The sequence below is a fragment of the Mytilus edulis genome, chromosome 6, assembly GCF_963676685.1.
Source record: "Mytilus edulis chromosome 6, xbMytEdul2.2, whole genome shotgun sequence".
In the NCBI taxonomy this organism is placed as follows: Eukaryota; Metazoa; Mollusca; class Bivalvia; order Mytilida; family Mytilidae; genus Mytilus; species Mytilus edulis.
The window spans coordinates 84,041,541-84,065,777 of NC_092349.1; positions in this window are offsets into that span (position 1 = coordinate 84,041,541).

A 24,237-nucleotide genomic window follows, 5' to 3' on the forward strand; every position below is an offset into this window, starting at 1 on the left:
GACTGTCCTTTTGGTATCTTTCGTCCCTCTTTTGGACAATAACTTTAGTGAATAAAACCTATTTGGAACTAACACATTTTTTAGATACAGTCTACAATCATTTTATTTAGCTACTAAACATTCTCAAGCACATGACATGTCTAGTATATGAGCACATGATGTTTAAAACTGGTATTTATATTTGAAAAATTGCAAGTTGTCTATGATATGTGAACCAATTAATCCTACGTGTTCCTAACTTAAATATAAACTATCAGGAGCAGTAGTTATCAAATCCATGCAAAACATGGAAATCCAAGTAGAGATAATAACTAAGTTGTATGAGGTATAATTATAATAAATCAACAAATAAAATATGAAAATAATAATAGAAGGAAGAGTTCTTACTAAACAATTTGTGTAGGGTACATATCAAATAAGGAAATATCAATATAGAGCAATTGTTCTTGAGTGTATATTTTTAAATTTCAATACTTTTACGTATCGATAAATATAAATAAACGTTAGAGGGTTAGAACAGGCTAAACCCGTTTAGAAAAGCCATTTTTTTTGGAAACAATAACAAAAAATGTATTAACCAACGATGCTCGTGCATTTCTTGTGATTAAAATGAGACCCTTAGTTACATTCCAACATTTTTATTTCAAAAACTGACCATTTATGTTTGGAATAAGACCAGTCAATTGATATTGAAATTTTTCAGCTAGTACATATTCACGGGTAGTAAGGTCTTCATATCGAGGGGCGTTTAGTACAGTGATTTTGTCATAGTTTGGTTAAGTTAGACATGGTTGTGTTAAGAGTTTTTATTGACAATCAATGACACAATATAAACATTCAGATTTTTCGGTAAAGGGACCTCTGACTATAGATTCAAACTGGTAAATATCTTTGTTTATTGTTAATATGTTAGTACATAAAAGTTTTCATCATATAGTTATAATTTGACACAGAAAAATGCTTGCGTCTGTCAAAATTTATAAATTGTTGTTTGTTTCTAATGCATAAAGTACAGTTATTTCTGTATTGTCGTTACATCCCATATTTCGTTGTGGTATAAATCTGCCGTCAATTATTCTGAAAAAAAAACTACATTTGCACACAATTTAAGATTACTGAAAAATCGATGTCATGGTTTGGTTCATTAGTGTCATGGTTAAATTCATGTTCAACATGGTTCAGTTATGAGATTCCTGTCGTGAATGATAGAAGTGTTACGATCAAAATAAACAGATGATTTCCAATGAGACAACTATCCATCCTAGACCAAATGACGTAAATATTAGGTCACCGTACGTCCTTCAACAATTAACAAAACTCATACCTCTTATCAAGTAATTAATGGCTCTGACAAAATTGAAGATAAGTCAATTCAAATAATTAAACTTACGGCCTGACTTTTGTTTTAAACAATAAGCACAAAATAAATATGATATACAGAAATAAAAAACGACAGCTAGTGCATCACAGACTGTAGACTTTATACAATGCCCTACAGAATATGACGTGGTTTAAATGTTTGCGGGCTCTCAACCAGCCCCTTGTCTTAATGTCCTTAATCTGGGCATACAGGTTACAGCACAACAAACTATAAAAAACAGTCGATAAAGAGCAAAGAAAAGAAACAAAAACACCATTGAAAGAACTGATCTGTGAGTATATTCCAATACATGTAAAAACTAATAAAAAAACATAAATCTTAGAAAAAAAGTTCCTTTTTTCTATATTTCAGAATGGAATTTTTCTACCAATATTCATCTCATTGTCTTTGATTTCTCGCCTTGTCGGGTCAGAAATGAGTCTGAACACAGTTTAAATGTACTTGTATTAAGCACAGCAGTACGTGTATCATTGAATTGTTCAAATATGTTTTTCAATCACATTTAATATTGTACATTTTTTCATACTAAATATTAAATCGACAGAGCTTTTCCTGATACTATCGGAAATTGTGGCATACAAGTAAAAAAAGGTTTAACGAGTAAAGTGGTAATGCATAATATACTTAAACAATATGAAAAAACATAATCATTTTTATTGGTTCGTAAAAATAGATATTATTGACCTATTTCTAATTCGAACTTGTGATCTTTCATACATTTAAATTTCACACGTTGAAATTAATTTTAAGCTGTTGTCCATGTTAACATTGTGTTCCGTGAATGTTTGAAGTCTGTATGGTGTCCTTTCGATACTGTATCATTGTTTAATTTTATAGTTGAATTATTGCACAATGGACGGTATCATTTCTATGAAGGTTTACTCTGCTGGTGACAATTATCGTGAGAGATAATTAATGACGTCTTCTTAGAGTAACGTAACAGTTAGATAGTAAAAAAAAATTCTTTCGGTACTAACTTTCAAATCAGTCCAAAACATTGGTGATATCATTTCATATATATGATTTAATTTTCTTAAAATTTGGAATAAATTGTACATATGAGAGCGCTTAAGGATGTTCGCTACTCTGTTAAAAAACAAGCTTTTTAAAAGACTATTATGAATTGATAGTATATTAATAAAGAAACTCAAAAAGTAGAAAAAAAATGGAGGGTCCGTGTGCTAATTTTCGAGATATAAGCCATTGAAAATTTGGCGGGAAATAATTCTCTCTAGATTTTTCATATATTCAACATTGGCACCTTATTTGTTTCAAAAACTATGAAAAAACTTAATGTAATAAAATTATGAAAAGAAAAGTAGGGGTTAGTGGGCAAAATTTTTTAATAACAATACATGGATAAAACCAGAGGATTCCAAAAATCTGGCAAAAAATCAAAACATGGAGGAGCAAACATCCTTAAAATGCAGTTCTCCATACAATAATATTTCTGATGGACACAACTCTTTAAAAATTAATTGATCGGCACTAATTTTTCAATTCGTCCAAGGCATTGCAAATATAAACCTATGATGTAAGTTTCATAAAATTCTGGCAAGAATTGTACATTTGAGAGTGCTATCAATGCAATTTTTAATAGAACTAATGTTTCCAAGGGGCATAACTTTTTTAATAATAAATGATCTGCACTGATTTTTGAACTCAACTAAATTACTACTTAAAAACTATGATATCAGCTTCATAAAAATCCACCAAGAATTGTGAACGTGAGACCGGACGAATGATATATAAGCTTCCAATAATTTAATTAGAATACTAGTCAGTTTCAGAAAAACCTACAAATATGTCAACATATAATTTTCAGCCGCCTCGGCTGACGTTTCTGTATATCATTTAACTGTAAGTTTGTTCATTACATGATAATGATATACGTGAAAGACGTATAACAAAAATTGCATGAGAAGGGAGGTAACTCAAAAATATAACAGTTACTGCATTTTAAAACATCATGGATAACACTGTCTTTCGGATTTTTTGTTTGTTTTTTAGCATATAGAGCTTTTTCGGTAAGGTTAATATCTATTAGAAAAGCATCAAATCATATGAAAGCCTGACTTGTAATCAAGCGAGTGGAGCGTTTTGTGACAACGCATGATATGATTGAATACAAAGGAAACATTCTAGAATCAAACTACATGTACATCAAAATCTTGTTGAATGACATATTCAAATCTTATAGGGTTAGCAAACACAATGTCATCAAATGTGAAAAAAAAGTTTCTAATTTGCACTTTGTTGGCTACACATTTTCAACTTGAGATATTTAAAAAGATAAAAAAATTCAATACCACATGACACTGAAGGCCGTACGGTGACCTATAGTTGTTAATTTCTGTTTCATTTGGTCTCTTGTGGAGAGTTGTCTTATTGGAAATAATACCACATCTTAATTTCTATAGATACCACAAGATAGGTTTATTTAATGTGTTTCATTTTGTTTTTACTACAGTTTAATTCCCGAAAGAACATTTTAAGAAAAATAAAAAAAATAAAATCTATTTGTAAAAGAGAGACTAAAGATATCAAATGGACATTAAAACTCATAAGTCAATAATAAACTGTCAACGCCATGAATAATAAGTAATAATTGTTATATGGAAGGAGTATATTATGCTTTTTAATAGCCCTTGTGTGTGTATGACGCACAAGTACATAAGATTATTGTAATATAAAGAATCAAATGTCATATGTTAAATACATTTAAGGGGAAAAAAACTGTGTGAAAATTTTCAACAAATACAAATTAGATGGTTTAAGATAAAGTCATTCAATAAATGATTCAAACGTCATTAAAAGTATACATTAACATAAGAAAGCCATAGTCAAAACTATCGAACAACATCTATCACATGGCTAATCTGCACTCTTGACATGTTGAAATTAATTGACAAATCATTTTTTTTTTAAACAAAATTTTAACTTTGATAACACGGATAGTCTACATGAATGCAATGCTCTATGAAAAAAAAAATATCTAAGTAGTGTGTTATTACCATGTCGTTGTGTATCTCGTATTTGACACGGATAAGTTCTCATCAGTTAATGTATTTCTTGTCATGCTCGTAAAAATACGTCAAATATCATTATAGATTCGGTCAAATAGAACGAAACTAAATCGGAATATATGACTTCCATTAGTTTACATCAATATGCCGATGAAAATGTGAAACATATATCTGACTATAAAGATTTTTAAAATGTGACTTTTAATCCTATCGTTCAGAAGGATGTTCACCTTTGAGGAGCCAAAAATTTCTAGAATTAAACTTAAAGAAAAAATCATATAGTGGTGTACTTCATTTTTTGCTACAGCCCTTTAAAAGTACCAAATTTTGATGATTTTACCTATTTTCATCAGTTTTTGCCCATTATGGGATACTATCGTGAAAAAATCACAGTTCCACAATTAAACCTTCTTTCATACTTAGAATAAAGATGGAGTGGACCAATCTGAATAAAAACTTTAAAAAAAAACTAGAGGTACATGTAGGTCTTTATATAAGAAAGTTTTGTCATATTTTGATGTTTTTTCTTTGCAAGTTTACCATGCTGTCAATTTTGTAATTTGTGATTTTTTTCTGTTTAAAGAACAAAATGCGTATGATTTTAATTTGTTTGTTATAAATATTGAAAAATACATTACTAAGTAATTTGAAAAGACAAAAGAGACATGGGACGAACATGTTTCTGGTAAAATCATTTTTAAGTATCCCTTACCTATTTTCTCAAATTTTTGACTAAATAGACTGCCTTGATTAATATTATTGAAAAATTAATTACTAAAAAATTACTGAATGTAAAGAACTAATTTCTTCACAGAGTTAAGTTTGATTATGATTTTTATAAAATTCATTGCTATTTTCAACTTGCATCACATATTTTGGAAATAATTTCAGAACGATATTTCAATGAATAGCTTTGCAGAATAATAACAGGAGAGACGATTTTTCAAACTTAGAAAACATAATAAACATATTGTGTCAAATTGTCCTTAAAGGGCAATAACTCCATAAGGGGTCAATTGAGAATGTTGGTCATATAAAACTTGTAGATCTTACTTTGCTGAACATTTTTTCTGTTTACAGTTTATTTTTATGATTAATAATATTCAAGAAAATAGCCAATCACTGCAAAATGTCCTTAACACTACCAATTTTGTGGCAGCAACCCAACAATTGGTTATAAGATTAATTGCAAATTTCAGGGCTGATCGATTTCGACCTATTAAACACTTTTACCCCTATCAGATTTGCTCTAAATTTTTCGGTTTTTACGTTATAAGCCAAAACTGCATTTTAACCATATGTTTTATTTTAGCCATGGCGGCCAGGTTTTTTTTTGACGAAACAAGAATTAAAACACATAATTTATTCTTGATACCCTAAGAATCAATCACCAAAAGTGTGGTTGGAATTTATTCAGTAGTTTTAGAGGAAAGGATTTTTTAAATATTTTATACTGGACGGACGACGACGAACGACGACGTACGATGAAAGACGACTACGGACGACGACAGTTGACGACAGAGGATGGCGGACGCCAAGTGATGGCAAGAGATAAAAGCTATAACTGTCCAGTGTACATCTAGTTCTTACTGTGTACCAAATTTTGCAAATCGTAAGCGTCTATATCAGAAACAATATTCTTTTTAATTTAATTGCTATTTTATCAATGTTATTTTGTCAATATATCGTTTTGAGGTTGAATATGGATACTAACTACCATTCGTAAATGTGTGGAGGTTTTATATATAGTTCCAATTGATATGAAAACACAATGTTGTTAAATTTCCATTATGTTTTTAATCTGAAAAAGCGAATAGCGTCTAATGAGACAAAATATTTAATATAACCTTTTTACAAACTTGTTCGTAAAATATAATTATTTTTAGACGAATTAATATCCAAGATTAGTAATTTAAGTACCAAGATCAACAGGTGTCTTATCAATACACATTGATATATTGTGTCAAATAAATTATTGACAAGTTCTTGTGAAAACAAATGACAAAAGACTTATCGATAAGATCTAGCAGCAAAAGTAGGGCAATATCTCGTATGGAACTTTTGACATATTTAGAGAAACGAAAGTTAATATGCAACTTAACAACTGGACTTATTTGTTGACAGTTCCAGATTATCGAGCCCTTATAGCCTGCTGGTCGGTGTGAGCCGAGGCTCAGTATTGACCGTTATTTCACTTATAATGGTATGTTTTTACTAATTGTGACTTGGATGGCTAGTTATTTCATTGGCACTCATACCACATCTTCTTATACATATGAACGAGTTTGCAGACTTTTAACAGACATGCCAACATATGTTTTGTATAATATCCAAACCAAATATCATATCAAATATATATTGAGCCAAATTATGCCTGAAACTGAATTTATAATAGTTTTGATAACATGATTACATGTGCATAGATAATAAACTGGAAAGGAAAAAAACGTTGATATTACATAATGTAATACAGGCACATGAACATCACGAATTCCATAATTAAATATATTTTTGAATTAGTGGATTGATAAAAACTACACAATAAATATCTGTACGGGTTAACGATCAAGCTAAATCAATGAATTATAGTCATTTCGTAACCTTACCTTTTCGTACTCCCTCTTTTTCGTACCCTGGCAAAAACCATTTCGTATCTTGACCATTTCGCACTTTAACCATTTCGTACCACATGGAATACTATCTTGAATTCCATTTCGTACCTCATGGAAGATTTATATGTAATACCATTTCGTACCTCATGGAAGATATATATGTATGCCATTTAATACCTCACGGAAGATTTATATGTATGCCATTTCGTACCTCATGAAAGATATATACGTATGCTATTTCATAGATTTGATTTGGTTCAACGTACTTTGTACGATGTATTACGTTTGCAGTTTGATTCATAATAAACCGGACATAGCTATATAATATACTGCGATTATAGTTAATTGTCTACCTGCTACCTCAGTTTGATATCAATAAGTATTTCATTGTTATTAAATGTAATATAAGTATTTAGTACAAATACTATCTTAAATCAATTCTAATTCTATCTTATTTTTTGAGAAATAGTTGATGTCATTCAAATTTGACGTCATTTTTTGTGTGCTGTTTTAGAATTTCAAATGTGATGTCATCTTTTGTGTGCTGTTTTAGAATTTCAAATGTGGCGTCATTTTTTTGTGTCTTTTTTCAATTTCAAATGTGACGTCACTTTTGTGTTGAGGTCTTGACTTACTCGGATGTGTCTATTTTTTGTGTTGGTATATGTTGGTTTATGTAATGTATCCGGTTTTTCTCTGTAACTAGTTAATACTTCAGTTGTATCATGTACATCTTTTATATAGTCATTTTATCAAATTTATTGTTTGCAAAAGTATAAATTATTCTAAAAAGTAAGGATGTTCTTATCCCAAGCAGAAAATTCTAGCCGTATTTGGCACAACTTTTTTTCAACTTTTAGTCCTCAGTGCTGTTCAACTTTGTACTTGTTTTGGCTGTCGAACTTTTGTATCTGATCATCACTAGTAAGTCTTGTGTGGACGAAACACCTTTTTGACGTATTAAATTTTAAACCTTGTGCCTTTTGTTAGCTATTAATCGTGTGTTTATTTGTGTAATATGTTCTCCTATTTATTTGTTTTGTAGTCCTGTAATGTTATGTTGTCATTTTAATGTTATATTTTACATTGCCATTAAAGCAGGAGGTTTGGCATGCCACAAAACTAGGTTCAACCCACCATTTTTTCTTTAAAAAATGTCCTGCACCAAGTGAGGAACATGGCCATTGTAATATTATAGTTCGTTTCTGTGTGTGTTACATTTTCACGTTGTGTTTCTGTTGTGTCGTTTGTCGCCTCTTATATTTGACTGTGAATTCACATTACTATAAGACGTGTTACGGTACTTTTCTATCCCAAATTCATGTATTTAGTTTTTATGTTATAATTGTTATTCTCATCAGATTTTGTCTAATGCTTAGTTCGTTTCTGTGTGTGTTGCATTTTAATGTTGTGTCGTTGTTCTCCTTTTATATTTAATGCGATTTCCTCAGTTTTAGTTTGTTACCCGAATTTGTTTTTTTTTTCTATTGATTTATGAGTTTCGAACTGTAGTGTACTACTGTCACCTTTATTTTAAAAAGATATAGATGTTTTACGATCTCGTACCTCATGGAAGATATATATGTATGCCATTTCATACCTCATGGAAGATTTATATGTATGCCATTTCGTACCTCATGGAAGATATATATTTATTACCATTTCGTACCTCATAGAAGATGTATATTTATTACCATTTCGTACCTCATGGAAGATATATATGTATGCCATTTCATACCTCATAAAAGATGTATATATTTACCATTTCTTACCTTATGGAAGATTTATATGTATTACCATTTCGTAACTCATGGAAGATTTATATGTATACCATTTCGTACCTCATGTAAGATGTATATGTATACCATTTCGTACCTCATGGAAGATTTACATATATACCATTTCGTACCTCATTGATGATTTATATGTATGACCATTTCGTACCTCATGAAAGGTTTATATGTACACGATTTGAAACCTCATTGAAGATTTGTATGTATTACCATTTCGTACATCATGGAAGATATATATGTATGCCAATATGTATTTCATGGAAGATTTATATTCAATTCCATTTCGTAACTTAGAAATTAAAACACATACTTTATTCTAGATACCCTAAGAATTAATCACCAAAGAGTGTGGTTGGAATTTGTTCAGTAGTTTTAGAGGAAAAGAGTTTTGAAACAGTTAATACTGGATGGACGACGACGAACGACGACGCACGACGACAGACGACTACGGAAGACGACAGTTGACGACAACGGATGACGAACGCTAACTGATGGCAAGAGCTATAAACTACAAATGTCCAGTGAACATCTAGTTCTTACTGCGTACTAAATTTTGCAAATCGTAAGCGTCTACTTCAGAAACAATATTATTTTCAATTTAAATGTGGAGGTTGTGTTTATAGTTCCAATTGATATGACAACTCAATGTTTTTACATTTTCATATAGGATTTTAATCTAAAAGAGCGAATAGCGTCTAATGGGACAAAATATTTAATACAACTTTTTAAGAAACTTTGTCGAAAACTATAACTTTATTCTTAGACCGATTAATATTAATATTATAGTGTAAAGATTAGTAATTTAAGTACCAAGATCAAAAGGTTTCTTATTAATACATATTGATATATTGTGTTAAATAAATTATTGACAAGTTCTTGTGAATACAAATCCCAAAAGATTTATAGATAAAATCAACAGCAAATGTAGGGCAATATCTCGTAGTGAATTTTTGACGTATTAAGAGAAACGAGTCCAAATACATCTACACAACTGACCTTATTCTTTGACAGATCCATATTTTGTGGCCTTTATAGCTTGCATTTCGGTGTGAGCGAAGGCTCAATTTTGACCGTCATTTGATGGTTTACTTTTACTTACTGTAACTTGATGGAGAGTTGTCTAATTGGCACACATACAAAATCTTCTTATACCTATTAACGAGTTCCAGACTTTCGACAGACATGCCAATATATGTTTGATTAAGATCTAAACAATATATTATATCAAATATATATTAAGCCAAATTACGCCATAAAACATTTTAGATGTATTTTGAGACTAAATATCATTTGCAAATAATTGGTCAATTAAAAATTAAAATAAGTTCAATATATTATATGAATCTATGATAACAATTGTGTTTCCATTTATTTGTCTTATTTTACTCTTAAAAGGGTGACGAAAGATACCAGAGGGACAGATCGATATCAATATTAAAGCGAAAAATTGAGTATTTTCATAAATAATTTAAATACTCGGATCAACACTTTTCTTATCAATATTAATTCATTGTCAAATAAACAATTGACAAGTTCTTGATAAAATGAATATATAAATAGATCAATTTAACCTTTCCAAATGAATAAAGTCTGTGAGTTCGTTGATTCAAATCAGAAATCAGAAACTAGACTGGTTTGTTAATACCCATGCTACACCAATATATTGCAATTCACTAATACTACCTCTATTATAAATGTACTGCTGTTCCCTCAAATGAAGTCCAAGAAAAACATCATTTTCGAGAATAAACTCATCATAGTTCCAGGTTTAAAATTTTACACTTACGCCAGACGAGCGTTTCGTCTACAAAAAAACTCATCAGTGACGCTCGAATCAGAAAATGTTTAAAAGGCCAAATAAAGTACGAAGTTGAAGAGCATTGAGGACAAAAATTCCTAAAGATGTTCCAAATACAGCGAAGGTAATACAATCCTGAGGTAGAAGAGCCTAAGTATTTCAAAAATTCAAAATTTTGTTAACAGTTTACTTATTATTATGAACATATCAATGATAACTCAAGTTAACACAGAAGAGAGTAAATCAAAATTGATAAATGAATTAGGTTTAGACAATTTACTTGAAAACTCAACATTTACTCCCACATAACTTTCAATGCCTAGTTAAAAGAAAATCCTGGTTAACTATAAGCCTTTTTCTTCGTTCCTTTGGAATTCCAACCAAACATTAGGAAGTGAATCTTCTATCACTGTTTTGGGGTACCTGAAAAGGTAAACTCACAATATACTGAACTACGATTGAAAATTCAAACACGGAAAGTCCCTAATCAAACGGAAAATATCAAAAGCTTAAACACATTAAACGAATAGACAACTCTCATATTCCTGACTTGGTACAGGCATGTTCTTATGTAGAAAACTGATGATTTAAACTGTTTTTATAGCTAGCTTAAACTCTCACTTGCATGACAGTCACATGAAATTCCATTATATTGACAACGATGTGTGAACAAAACAAACAGACATAATAAATAAATAATATAAAAAATAGAGGTACAGTCGTCAACAGTGTGCCATCATCTCAATCACTCTCAAAACAAACAAATATATAAACAAACATTAATCATGGCAAAATAACACAATGACGGGATGGATAAGTACAGAGCCACGTCATATGCAAGAAAGAAACACAAAACGGTGCTTTTGTTTATGCGCCCGTACATTACGGTACGACCTATTTCAACACATTGATACTTTGAATATATGCAAATCTATTCTACAACCGAAAACGATATTTTAATGATGTTTTTGTTTTATAATTCTAAACTAGCATTGATTAGTTTATTATGATAGATAAAAGCATGCACAAAATAAAACTCAACTAAACAAAAAGGTTGCTTCGGTTTCTATATCCTGCTATTTGCATTGCACACGGTCAAAACGATGTCAAACTATTCCTTTACACAAATTAATAATATCTAACATCATACATCTAATAAAGGAATGATAAGTATTATACATGAGGGCAAGATATTTATAAACAAAACAATCCAACAACTTCGAACATCATGATCACATTGCGTGTATTCACATTATAATTTGTAATAGTGTATTAGTAATAATGGTATGATATTTTCGTGTGGGTAGGTTCTTCTATGGATACTAGAGTAATTATTCTTATTTTCCACCTATTATAAACTTGATGACAGATTGGAAATTATTAATACTTTGTTAAATTTTAAAAGAATAGACAACGTGGATACAAATGTTTTGTTCTAAGAAGGGATAAATCATACCCATAAACACAATCACCCTGTTTAAAACAAAAACCGTATCTGATACACTGACATCATCAACATAATTTGTAAATGTCTTGGGGACGTGATTATCTTTTAAAAACAATACTCTTCTTTTAGTCACAAGTGGTTTTAACTTGCAAGACATTTACAAATTATTCTAGGTTAAGAACAATTACTCTAGTATCCATAGAAGAACCTACCCACACGAAATCGATTTATGACTATTGAACAGTGGTATACTATTGTTGCCTTTATTGATAACATGCTGAAATTCTATAAACAAATATTCCGAGGAGAACTTGTGCCATAAGATGGTATTTGCCTGTAAATATTTGTCATATTATTCATACACGAGCTCCTCAACAAGAATGAAATAAGCTATCAGTATCATTTTCCTTCGTGTTTCACTATAAACGAACTTTCACAATGTATCTATGCTGAAATCATCTATCCAGGCAACATTGAATCAAAGGATAATAAAAGTAAAGTTAATTCTGTTCAATCTGGACTTGTATCAAGAATCGAAATGTGTTATTGAAGGTAGACTCAGAATAAAACTCTCTGACCAAACCAGGTTACCTCTCTTTCATTTTCTAATTAGCAATAATTCAGCATAGAGAATATACGAAATGTATATATTTACAGTGATAAGATACTCAGGTTTTGCGTTTAATCATAATCTTCTACACCTTTATCAAAAAGGATGCTTTCGAACAAAGAATTCCTAGTGGTAAGATGTAGGTTATCCATTTGCGAGATTTACGGACGCCTTTGTGGGTTTATGACCCGGTATGGCACATGTGTGTCAAAGATGGGAACAGATATTACTCGATTACGACATCACTGATTGAGACCTTACACGATGTAACAATTGTAATGTTTTTTTACTACGCCACACGCGCGTTTCGTCTATCAAAGACTCATCAGTGACGGTCAGATCGTAATAGTGATAAAGCCAAACAAGTACAAAGTTGAAGAGCATTGACGGCCCAAAATTCAAAATAAATGGTGCCAAATACGGCTGCGGTAATCTTAATATAAGGCAAAACTTTAAAGCATTTACAAATTGTACAGAAACACAAAATTATCAAACAGACAGACATAATATGACTTCCAAAACTTAAACATGTGACCCAGATTTGTTTTTGGTTAATCGATTTATGACTATTGAACAGTGGTATACTATTGTTGCCTTAATTGATAACATGCTGAAATTCTATAAAAAAAATATTCCGAGGAGAACTTGTGCCATAAGATGGTATTTGCCTGTAAATATTTGTCATAAAGTGTTTCTAGTATATACATATAAATGAACTTAGCAATCTTTGCAACTTTTTCTTACTTCCTGCTTTCTTAGAAAGAATTAAAAAAAAGATATAACTATCCTTTAACTTGACTTCCCACTACAAACATTGTATCCTCTCATTTAATAATTAAATGTTAGATACTATGCTAGATACGACATTGCTATCAAATTGAAAATAATGGATACAACACATACATTGAAGCATGACACATATCTTGACTTACATTGTAGACAAAACGCGCGTCTGGCGTACTGAATTATAATCCTGGTACATTTGATAACTAATTAGACATTGAAAATATGGGTCGATTGAGAACAAAATAATTTACAAAAGTGAAGATTTTATCATCCAAGTTGTCAACTTCTCATTTCTATTAACGTCACGTATTACAGCACGGCCTGCATATCCAGTACATATATCGCATTTGATACCATATTTCAGGGACTGCGTTTCTATCTTAACTTGCTTGACAGAGTGTTTCAAGAGGCTAATAAATCAATAAATTCGCAGATTATTAAGATCCAATCGTAGTTACCACACTTCCGTCTTCCTTTTCCTCCAATATGACCCACTGAATTAGATTTATCACCGAGTAAGTACTTACATGAGCAACACAGCGAGTGTCCTATATGGAGCAGGATTTGCTTGCTATTCAGAAGCAATTGTGACCACACCCACTTTCGTTTAGGTTGGTGTTGCTTAGTTTTCAGACTCATATGCTCTGTTCTGTATACTATTGTTTGTCTTTTGGTAATTGTCTTGCGTTTCCATGGCGTTGTAAGTCAATTTTTGACTTGAGTTAAAATACTCCTTTGTTATCTTTCGTTTTTCTTGCACTCGATTAGAATGTTCCTCATATTTCATTTTCTAAATGTTAAACATAACATTAATATAACCATCTTAATCCAACAAATTGACCACTTTCGAGTTCTGTCCTTCACCACAAATTGAAAAGTTCATCAATTAAGCACGCCTTTGTGAACTCATTTATCAGATAGAGATTACCGCCAATATCCCTGCGCTATTAATGTTCATCAAGCGATTTCATGATTATCATTTTGAAGGATAGATATAATATTTGTACGTACGTAGGTACGAAATGAAAGATATCCTGAATTTATAAGAATTTTATTTGCCGAATAGTTCATGCAAGATAGAATCATCATTTGGTTTTCAACAGCTCGCAAATGGGAAGTTGTTTACGACTCCCCTTATTGAACAAATGATGTTCACTAAAATTAAAGTTTTTCACCGAACTCGAAAGCGGTCTATACCGATTGTATATAAGAAGAAGGACAACTCTATTTGTTTTACTTGGTAATTCTATCTTTTTGTCATTCCCTTCGTATTTTATGTTTGTGGCACATCAATGTCACTGGTTAGTTTTCCTCTTTTAAACAACATCTGTTTCTGGAATAAATCGAATATGCACGCTCAAGGTCCTAAGACATCTGTTATCAGCCGCTTTTAAAATATTATAGTTCTTCAAATGTTTCGGTTCTTTTCTTATACATCCTTGTTTTTAAATATTCCGCTGTGAACGTTTTCGATAAGGTTGAATCCAGAAATGTTCTTTGAACGCATGAATTTTACATATATATATTCTTTTTGAGTATGAAAACAAATGCCGGAATGCTGTTTTATTCATATTTTTAACAGTGACCTTCTATCTTCCACATGTGCCATAATGAACATGAAAAAAGACCTGTAAGTTGGTACGTATTGAACTGTTTTATCAAATAATTTTAAATGTGTATTAACAAAGACTCATGATTTCTAAAATCAACATTGTGATATTCAGCTTTATTCATTAGCAATAATATTACGTGTTTGACATTTTACTTCAAAACAGATATATAAAGTAAGAAATGTAAAACAGTAATTATCTTTTTTATCAAATATCAATTAAGTTATTAACACGTTAGGCTGAACGGGTTAAAATTTGTAATTAAATTATAATCAGTCATAAAAAAAAGATTTATGCAAACATTTCACGATGATGTGCGTATACATGTTATCAGGCAACCTAGGTAAATTTTATATTTTATGATATACTGCATATTAACTAAAATTCAAAGTGTGAAAATTAAATATTACTTTGTTGTATCTGTAGGCAGAAATTGAAAAAAAAATCTCTTAACAGATCTATATAAATCAAATAAAAAATAGATTAACTTGTAAGTATCACATTTATAATTCAAAATTTAAATTCAAGATTTAAATTTCTAAAGAAATCTGAATTTAAAAGAATTAATATTATGTACATAATGTAACAATTTGGGAGTTTTCGCTATAAAACAGCATTTGTACTATTAAAGCTTCATAATTCGAAAGGCTAATGAATTTAATTTATTGTAAATGGTAACAAACGGATGATGCGTCAATTTTTCCTCTTATGATAAGAGTACAGTAAACGAGCTTTGTCACGGAGATTAGTTGAATAAATATCATATAGAATAAGTCGGTTAGAAGAATAAAGTAACTGTACGTAACCAATCATGGTTACAATACATCTTGTGAAAGTTTGCATTTGAATATAGTTAATATGAGGAAGGCGCTACCTTAAATGCCAGCTTTGTACTAAGACAATGTCCTAAATATAGATTAGGTTGTTGGTTGTTTAACGTCCAGTGGCAAATATTTCATGCATGTTCAGAACGAATGTCCTAGGCTACATTAATATATTGTTTATGTCTAAAATAAAATTATAAGTTCAGATGGAAAATGTGTAGGGAACGAACATTGAACTTGAAAAGGCATGAGGGGTAATGGTATTTTTCCTGAAAAAAATATTCTGATTCCCAAATTGATGAATAAAAAATCTATTCAAGCATACGACAAAAAAAATATTTTGATATTGACCAAAAATGATTTTATCTTTCAGAAATGCAAAATAAATTGAACTTTTATATATCTAAAAACATAAAACTTCCCAAACCGCACATGTAACTCCGTACACAGTAGTTTTTAAGGTGATAATAAGGCTGTATTTGCCAATTTGTTATGATATACCTTTAAACTAGTGTTAAATTTTGACTAAATAAGTTTAATTGATAGCGCTGAAGGGCTTTCGTAAAAAAAAATCAGACTCTAATAAACAAACATTTGTAATTCTGATCATCGTCAGTTTGTGAGTTCTACATCAATTTTTTGTACTAATTAAGAGTCGGTTTTATGTTATTTTTTGCATATATATTTTTTTTTTTTACATGTACAGGATGTAGCTTACTTTTCAAGTTTTTAAATGGCAGCAAAATAAAATTGAGAATGGAAATGGGAAATACAATTATTTTTGTATGTGCCTGTCCCAAGTCAGGAGCCTGTTATTCAGTGGTTGTCGTTTGTTTATGTGTTACATATTTGTTTTTCTTTCATTTTTTTACATAAATAAGGCCGTTAGTTTTCTTGTTTGAATTGTTTTACATTGTCTATAGGGACCTTTTATAGCTGACAATGTGGTTTGGGCTTTGCTCATTGTTGAAGGCCGTACCGTTACCTATAGTTGTTAATGTTTGTGTCATTTTTGTCTTTTGTGGATAGTTGTCTCATTGGCAAACATACCACATCTTCTTTTTTTATAATACAAGCATACAAAAGTAATCATGTCATATTTTTGTGTCATAGTTGTTTTCAAGAAGACACATTTGGTTTCTAGACAATAACTTGAGAATAAGTGAATGGATCTCTATGAAACTTTAATACACAAAAGGAAGATTAGAATTGATTTTGGTACAACATTATTGGGGAGGGTTCTTTTCCAAATTTTGGGGTTTTCTTCCAAAAATTACCTTATTTACATTGATTATACTCGTCTAGTATTATATAGATGCAACAAATAGTGATTTGGCAGGAGATGCACTCAAAATAGGGTATTTTTTATTTAATATTTTATCTGTAATTTGTGCACTTTTCCAATGATATGTACATGTACTTCTTGATAATGTCTATGTGAGTATCATGATGAAGAAAATATATTTAGTAAGTATATATTCACAATTGACCTGCTCAAGTGCACTGCAAAAGGATCTTCTTTCCCTTCAATTCCAAAAATTACACATGATTGTTTGTTCTCACAGAAACACATGAGTTATTTGGTAAATAAAACACTTGTCATTGTTTGAAACTTTCAGTAATAAAAATTTAGTTTAGCCTGTTTGAAAGTTTCACTGATTATGAACATTTTTAACAGAAAATGTACAAAACACTTGATAAAATTGCATTATCTGCAGAATTATTGATATCTTTCCTCACAATATATTCACAAGTACATTAGAACTAACATATTGTCCATGCTATTCTGATCTGAGTTTTTATTCATACATATACTGGCATGGCTGGTGCTGTTTTAAGTTATCTTCTTTTTCTGTTTCTTGAGAAGTATTTGTTTGACCTGTTCAGTCACTATAAAGTGTTACAATTCTTATTTAGACGCAACACATAAATAGTGACCAAAAAGGTACTGCTTTCACATGAGAGAAGCTAGAAAAAAAATTAAATGTACACATTTTCAATATTTTTTTAGGACTTACTATCATATGAAATTAAGGAGATATGTAGTTAGAGACTGCTGCTGAATAGAAATATGTGGGTTCACCTGATACCTGTTTTTAAATTAGTCCATATTGAAGTTTAAAGGATCCAAAATTAAAACATGTTTGATTCTAACTGACATAAATATATTTTATATGCTAAACATACATCTGAGGTTGTATCAGGCTGTGCATGGCGAAGCATTTTATTGCCTTTAGGTTTGTACTTTTTTTTGTTTTGGTCATGAAAACAAATTTGTAGTTCTGTTGTGAAGTTGCTAACATGAGAATACCCAAATTGCACCTAAATTGTCAGTTTTTTACCAACTTTTTTTATGTACCAGACAAAAGTTTATTCTATGCTAATTTTGTAGACTATCCTTGTTTACAATATAGATACACCATTTTAATTTTGAGTCCATGTAGAGTCATTGAAAAATGGGTTTGAAATTACATCTAAACAATCCATGATACTGTAATGAGGTCAGTACCCAAATTCCATACATCATTACATGTATGGTTACTTTCAAATCCTTAAAACTGGGATATAAACATAAATTTTGTTTTATTTCTTCAAATATTTCAAACAATTTGACATTATTTAATACTTTAAACTAATTACTATTTTTTTTAAGAAAAGGATGCTGGTAACAAATTTAATTTGCTCATTTTAAAAAGATGATAATAAGATAACTTCACATGGTGAAAGCAAACTTAGTAAAATTTTTGAAGGTTTTTTTTGCTGAATAGGTGCAATTTGGTTACTGAGTATAATTTTGGTAATTGTGAGGTTATATAATCATAAGTGTGTATTGCTAAATAGGTTGAAATGTGAACCTGATAGTGATATAGCGATAAAGTACTTGGTAGAGTGAAAATGTTTTGATCAGGTTTAAACTGATGCATAAAATATGCAGGCCACTGTTGCAGCTTGAATTTTAAAGGATGTAGCCCACATACTTCCAAGTAACATGCCCTGTATATACCTATCAAAGTTCTCATTCTCATGGGTTAAAATAAATCCATCTTCCAATAAAATCCAATTTTGGACAATATGGGAGCATACAATATATACAGTAGTCAGTTCTAAATGTACTACTCAGACTCAAGTCTCCTTTTATGAATAAACTAAGAGGGAGAAAACAAAACAGTTTCCATCTCCTGGGACTGTACATGCTGTATAAGGTGTGACATAATCATAGAAAAGATTTGTTGAGATTTTGCCAAAGAAGTACAGAATTAGAAGATTGTGAATTATTTGAATATTTGTTTGTGTTCTAAACTTTTGTTAAGTTTTGAATTAGTCTGTGGGCTACCATAGGATCCAGAGGGGGCGGTCCGTGGGAAAAAAATGTTGATTATATAGGTAATCACTGAAGCCTGAAGCATGACTGGAGCACCCCGTCAGCGCCCCCCCCCCCCCCCCCTTTATGAAAAATGCTGGATTCGCCATTGACTCCATGAATAACCGTGACAACCAGTCAACAGTATAATTATCACTGTTCCTTGATTTGGGGAATAATGTGGCAGATGAACATAAGTAGTCGTGGTCAACCAGTGCACCGTAGTTTACCCCGCATATACCGCATGGCCATTAAAAAAAAAATCCGAAATGTATTGCTTGTGGAGTTCTTTTCTGTGTTCCCATGCCTGGACGGAACTTTTACACTAAATATGTTATCGTTAACTGAGATTGTGTGACTTTAAAATGAAGTACCTGTGATTTTTAGGTAATTTGTTTTGACTTCACTGATTATGGAATGTTGAAGCAGACGAAACATGGCGTCAGATGTTGTTGTCCTCACTTCGGTAATTTCCGTGGTACAATTAAATTTAAATAAGCTTCACAAGTTACAAAAATTTCTGAATTCTTGTTTTTGCAAACAAATAGAAATTCATGTCGTATTAAACATTGAAATTTTTCCGATCTGCCCCGTTTTTACAAGATCGCGTTGAAACGTTAAATTTGGCCGCCATTAAAAAAAAAAATCGTACGAGATTTAACGAGAGTGACGAAACTTTTCAGATGGGTCGTCTAGAAAGAGTTATCGTTCTTTATTCCAAAACGATGCTTCTACCATAAGTGCCAGCATAGCTGGCATATAAAAGTTACCAGGATTATAATTTGTAATACGTTAGACGCGCGTTTCGTCTTCAAAAGACTCATCAGTGATTCACAGATCAAAATAGTTAGAAAGCTAAACAAGTACAAAGTTGGAGAACATTGAGGACCCAAAATTCCAAAAAATTGTGCCAAATACGGCTCCGGTAATCTATTCCCCGGATACGAAAATCCTTAGTTTTTCGAAAAAAACAAAGTTTTGTAACAGGAAATTTACAAATGACAATACAATTGATACTCGTGTCAATAGTTATCAAAGGAGGTACCAGGATTATAATTTAGTACGCCAGACGCGCGTTTCGTCTACACAAGACATCGAAGTGATGACTACTGTGCTGGTCATACACTAGGAGACGAAACATTCACCAACAGTTGCATCGACCCAGTGGTGTTAATAGTTATTAAAAATAGACGGATTATAATTTAATACGCCAGACGCGCGTTTCGTCTACATAAGACTCATCAGTGTCGCTCAGATCAAAAAAGTTATAAAGCCAAACAAGTACAAAGTTGAAGTGCATTGAGGACCCAAAATTCCAAAAACGTGTGCCAAAATACGGCTACGGTAATCTATTCCTCGGATAAGAAAATCCTTGGGTTTTAGAAAAAAATCAAAGTTTTGTAACAGGAAATTTATAAAATGACAATAAATTGATATTCATGTCAACACCGAAGTTCTGATTACTGGGCTGGTGATGCCCTGGGGGACGAAACGTCCGTCAGCAGTGGCATTGATATTCTAATTACGTTTTATTTCAATGTAACAGAATACTTCATATATGTGTGGTCTCTCTCATACTTGATGTAACTAACAAAAACAGGATCGATTGTTCTAAACACGATACCATAAATAATTTTCAATATGGGTTATCTCTAATTATTTCTTACTTTTTTGTAAAAGAGGGACGAAAGATACCAAAGGGACAGTCAAACTCATAAATCTAAAACAAACTGACAACGCCATGGCTAAAAATGAAAAGGACAAACAAACAACAGCACACACGACACAACATAGAAAACTAAAGAATAAACAACACGAACCCCATAAAAAAACTAGGGGTGATCTCAGGTGCTCCGGAAGGGTAAGCAGATCCTGCTCTACATGTGGCACCCGTCGTGTTGCTTATGTGATAACAAATCCGGTAAATAGTCTAATTTGGTAGGTCACATTCATGAAAGGGAAGGGGTAAGGAACATATCCGATATCATTTGTGAAACGGTTATTCCATAACGGTCAACCAACTCGTGATGGCGTCCGTAAAATTTACGAAGGGATGATTTCAACTTCACCATTTGGAACTCTTGGTTTAATAGCTTCCTTGTGAGCAGCAACCCTCTATCAAGAAAATCATGATAGGAAATGCAAGCACGGGAATATCGTATCAGTTGGGAGATATATACACCGTATGCAGGTGCTGCTGAAATGTTGCTACTTAGAAATGGAAAGTTCACAATTGGAAAGCTGAAATCATCTCTTTTGTCGTAAAGTATTGTTTTCAACCGATCCTCATTGTCAATTTCTAGATGTAAGTCAAGATATGAGACCGACTTACCTATAATAAGCTTTAGTGTTGTAGAATTGGTTACTGAAAAATAAATTACAAAAAAACTCCGAGGAAATTCAAAACGAAAAGTCCTAATCAAATGATTATATAGCTCAATCACATCAAACAAATTGATAACAACTGTCATGTTCATACTAAATTTTGTTTACACATAAAACAGAAACCTAAAATGCTTTGTATAAACTCTTACAAATTGTAATTTTCGTTTAGCAAAAAAGTCTTTCCTTATGGTCTGATCGTGGTAGTGTTTCAGAAAAAGGGAGGCGAAAGATACAAGAGGGACATTCAAACATATAAATCAAAAATGGCAATGCCATGCCTAAATATAAAAAGACCAACAAACAAACAATATGACACACAACACAACATAGCAAACTAAATACTGAGCGATGCAAACCCCACCAACATCTCAATAGAAAATGTCACCCTTGAAAATCAAAATATAAAGATCACTTAGAAATGCAGATTTTGGTGAACTATAACCTATAATGCAAAAATACCAACACAAAGGCGTCACCACATGATCTTTATGTCAAATCATTCATTTGGTATTGTTGTATTTAGAAGCAAAGACCACAACAACAACAAAAACATAATTTGTATAGATTATAGCATTGTCGAAATGTAATGTGCAAGGATACTGTTTTTTACTAATTCTGTAGAAAAGCTCACACGCACATTACATATAAATAAGAAGATGTGTTATAATTACCAATGAGACAACTCTCAACAAAAGACGAAATGACACAGGAATTAACTTTTATAGGTCACCGTAAGGTTGTCAACAATGGGTTAACAGTCAGCTATAATATAATATAAAATAAATATTAACAGAAAACAACAGAAAACACATCAACAACTCAATTATAATAGTATTTGTCGAGATTAAACTAGATTGACGGCACTAACCCTACCCTTAATTTGGGACAGTGCATATAAGAAAAAAAATCATAAAGTATTGTTTCTTTTCTACAGCACTGGGTCGATACTGCTGCTGGTGGACTTTCGGTCCCGAAGGTTTCGCCAGCTCTGTAGTCGGTACTTTGATACTAATATGATTTAAAACAACCCATTCATAAATTGTCCGTTTATATATTTAGAAAACATAATGTACTAAGAAACCAAGGTTTCGACTACTCTATGCTAAGTTGATCTTAAATGGTCATATAATTGGCTGTTATTTCAATTCCTTTTGGTTACATATACCTCTTCAACTAATTCTGTTCTTATATATTATTGTCTTGAATTTCAAGATATTTGGCTCTGAGCGTTTCTAATCTAGATAAATCAAGACACGAGCTATAGACACATACGATGTGTAAATGTTTATTCTTTATATTATAAAAATGATGTGTGTGGGGTAGAGAATTTGAAACAAATAACAATTTCATCAATGGCAATCAATGCTATGAAAATCAATTAAATATGAAGATATTGAGATGAAAAAGTGTTTACAGTGTCTGATTACACTAGCATTTGGGGGATGAAAACACTATACATATTGTTAGGTATGTTGTTCATTTATTGAAGTTGAAGCTTCATTTTATAAAAATATCAAACATATTTTTCTCATTCAAATACAGTTATTAAAGTCGTTAATGAATATATTTAACATGTTAATATATAGCTGTTATTAGTTATCAAAGCGGGTTGAACATTAATATTACTTATGATGAATATGATTTGAGTAAACTTGGTTTCACCTTGGCACACATAATAGATCACATCCACGTTATGATTTATGAAGGTGTGCTCCACAATCAAGTATATTTAATAAATAATTTCTTTTTCATTATCGAGTTCTTCATTAGGGTTATGTGCTCATACATATAATCCAAATCTGTGTTTTATATAGGACACTGACACAGAATGTTAACACATATCCGATGTGAAGCCCGAATTACAATCATATTATATTGCAGTGTCCTGTTTTGACCACGACCTAAAAAAAAATAGTTAGCAATATATTACATTATATGTACAAAATTATGTACCACCTTTTCGGATCTGATGTAGAAGAATGGTACCGTTTATGCAGTAACAATTTTCAAGTCTAGGAAGGTACGTATTTACACACTCTGCATTTGAGATTTCATTTTCAAATACTTAGCACAATTTTAAATGACTATTCTGCAACATTTCTGATAGATAGAGACCCATTTTTGGGGCCATTTATAGCTTGCTGTTCTGTGTGAGCCAAGACTCCGTGTTGAAGACCGTACCTTGGCCTATATTAGTTTACTTGTATAAATTGTGCCTTGGATGGAGAGTTGTCTCATTGGCACTCATATCACATCTTCCTATATCTATAGATTAAAACGTACGAATACCTTAATGAGGAATGTCCGTAACAATGTTGTTTATGCAAATCGCCCATTAGTCGATTGTGTAAACAAATAGCAAAATAATTCAGTAACAAGTCAAATGATCCGGCTTTTCTAAAATTCACACAAATTAATGTTAACATAAATTTGTTTAATTGAAAGTTCCTTATATCGATACTTAACTTGGACTTTATATGCTCGCCAACCAGGCATTTTTTGTCTTTATTTCTTCTAATCTGGTTCCCCTCATCGCACCCGTTAGTTTAAACACGGCATACATATTCAAACAATATTAAAATAAGTTGTGTTATGATTACCGAT